Raw genomic sequence first — 2,851 nt, 5'->3', positions numbered from 1 at the left:
ACCACCACAGATCTACATGGTGGGAAGTAGGACAAAAAGAACACTACACTCTCATCAAAGAAGAATACTCTAGAGAAAACTCTGAATCACAAGAAATCGGGCAAGAAATAAGCAACTCTCAAGACAAGCAGGGAGAAACCGTGCCCAACAAATCAACAGTTATGAACAAATCAACAGTTATGAGGATTCAAATACCGCACAAAATAAATCTTCATTTAAGAGCAAAACAGATTTCCTAGACCAAACTTCTTCTGCAACTATCTTCAAAAGGACAAACACAATAGATCGCGAAGCTAACACACCAATGTCCCAAGAACGAGAAGAAATGAAGGAGATGCAAGATAAAGGAAGTTGAAAGACCGTAGAGAAAAAAAAAAAAAAGCTACAGCACCAATCTTGCCAAGAAAGATAAGGCGCCAAATAATTAAAAACTAAGAAAATTATAAGTTCCATAATTAAAAACTAAGAAAATTATAGGTCCAATAGACCAATAGACCAATTTAGTCTCATTGAACCTTAACCAACACCATTATTATCAATTACTTAATACTTTATTACTTTTAAAAATAATATTTGTTAACTTCAAAATAAAGCACGGAAACAAAGGATTATACATCTCTACTCACTGTGATTTCGAATTATCTTTATGAAATTGTACCCCTAAGAGACAATAAATTATAAGACAATGCTCCTATGGCAAATGATGAAAAAGTTGACTATTAAGACGTTCAAATGAACAGAATTTTACACCACCGGTGCAACTCGAACGTGAGTATGATTCCGGTGAATCCACAATCACACAAATAGAAAAAATTGAAACGGCAGTCCTCCATTTCGCTGCTGTGTAATTCAGCATCAATAGCGGGCAAGATTATGGTACGTACCACTACTGCTTAACCCAGTTACTGCAATCATAGACGGAGCAGTAAGCTTGCAAACAAGTGATGATCAAAAGTATCGCCGCAGCAACAAGAGAGAGAAACTTCCACGAACTGAATATATACTTATTCATAAACTTTACCACAACAACTTTCCATTTTCTACTATAATACCGATTTAGATCTTTTGTAACTTTCTCCAAATATCCAACTTCTGTGACCCGAACGCACTTGCCCATGCCATTCCATAAGCTGGCAACCTCTCCGTCACTTTGCAGATGGTTAAAAATAATTCTGCTCTCTCTCAATAATTTCACATCTTTTACTCCGTCGATCATACCGTTCATGAAATCAATATATTGCCTGAAAATGGGCGCACCAGGTGCAGCAGAAGCTTCGAATGCCACCAGATTTCTGAGGATTACCTCTGTGTTGGTATCCAACTTTACTGCGGGGAGGTAAAGCGTGGCAGATTTTTCATCAAATTTTATAGTGGTGAGGTCGCCATCAGTAGGAGAGAATTTGACTCCCGCAAAATATAAATCAGCAACGGAAGGAATATCCAGTTCGTTTGGAGAGGGCTGTATGATCTTAACAGACGATTCTTCTTCAATTCTCCTTTCATCTGTACATAGTCTCCTAAAAATACTGAACAAAAGATGGAAGGGCAACTTCATCACAAACTGTGAAAGCCTCCACTTCAGCGCTCGCTCAATCAACTCCGTGATAAATCGAGCGGGGCCAACGTTGAAAGAGCAGAGAATGTTCCAGAGCACACTAAAGGCTTGTCTAACGCTTGAACTGTCCTCTTCATCAGGCGAGTCGTTTTCTTCCTCAATTAGATTAGGAGTAACCATTGGCGTGTCCTCTGGATACGGCGCATCTTTTTCTTCCTCAAATGGAATTGAAATTTGACTGTTGGAAAGAGGAACGATACAGCAGTACATCGCCTCCAGCAGGTGCCGTCTTTCGTTTAGACGGAGATTTGAATTATCGGGCAACTTGAAACTGAAAGGCGATATTTCGTCGAACAATAGACATAGCAGGCTGGAGAGCCTCTCCTCTGCCTTGGCTTCAGAACCCAACTTTATCTCCAAAAGCTTTTTCATTAGAAAAAGCGGCAACTGATTTTCGAGCATCATCAAATCTCTGAGAATGGAGTTGTAAACGGCAGTGGTGCCTGTCAGATCTAATACACGTCCCAGCGGCTTCACGTCCGAATCGGAGCTTTGGTCAGCGTCTTTGACATAAAATTGCATACACTCAAGAAGGAAGACAGCGTCCAGAGCCATGATCCACGCCAAGGTTTCTTCCTTATAGTCGATAAATTTGTGATAGCAGCCCCGGATTTGCCGATCATGTTTTTTAAACTCCTCCACGACGTCCAACTGAAACCTTCGCATTCCGTTCATTTTTTTCTGATATCTGCAAGCAGTTGCCAATTTGTAGCGATCCATGGCGTGGAGCTGAGATCTCCAGTGGTGATAGGGGCCAATGGAAACCATTTGAGGTGTGTAGGCTTCCGGCTTGTCTGCGAATAACTCTTTCGGCACATTAAACACGGAAACACACAACTCTTTCACAATTTCCTCCTCTTCTTCTTGTAGTTTATTGAGAGATTCCTTAATTTGAATAACCCAACTATCCTCCTCTACCTTCATATGGGCGGCGTCAGTGTTGGATTCCTGGTTTTAGGGTTATTGAGAGATGGAGCCGCACACTAGAGATGGAGCCGCACACTAAATAGTGGAGGTAAATTCGAGATGTGGATGCAAACGTTGAGTGACCAAAAATAGCGGAGAAAAGATAGAGATGTGTATGCGAGAAACGAGTGGCATTATATAGACTTGAGTGACTTGAGGTATTGGTTCAATCCATTCACAAAGGAAAGCGGGGTGTTATTTCGTTATTTTATTTTTTCAGGTAAAATATGGGAGGTGTATGATATTTAATCTTTATTAATAAATGTAATA

General features: G+C 40.3%; 1 pseudogene; it reads right to left on the bottom strand.

Moving 5' to 3' along the window:
• Positions 1 to 886: 886 nt before the first annotated feature.
• Positions 887 to 2,539, bottom strand: LOC149193508 (putative UPF0481 protein At3g02645 pseudogene; annotated as a pseudogene).
• Positions 2,540 to 2,851: the final 312 nt, after the last annotated feature.

This window comes from Pinus tabuliformis, chromosome 2_2, assembly GCF_031772625.1.
Source record: "Pinus tabuliformis cultivar Carrire ecotype Pingquan chromosome 2_2, CPIR1, whole genome shotgun sequence".
Taxonomy (NCBI): Eukaryota; Viridiplantae; Streptophyta; class Pinopsida; order Pinales; family Pinaceae; genus Pinus; species Pinus tabuliformis.
Note: the sequence above shows the minus strand (reverse complement) of the source record. Positions and strands in the feature narration are given on the sequence as shown.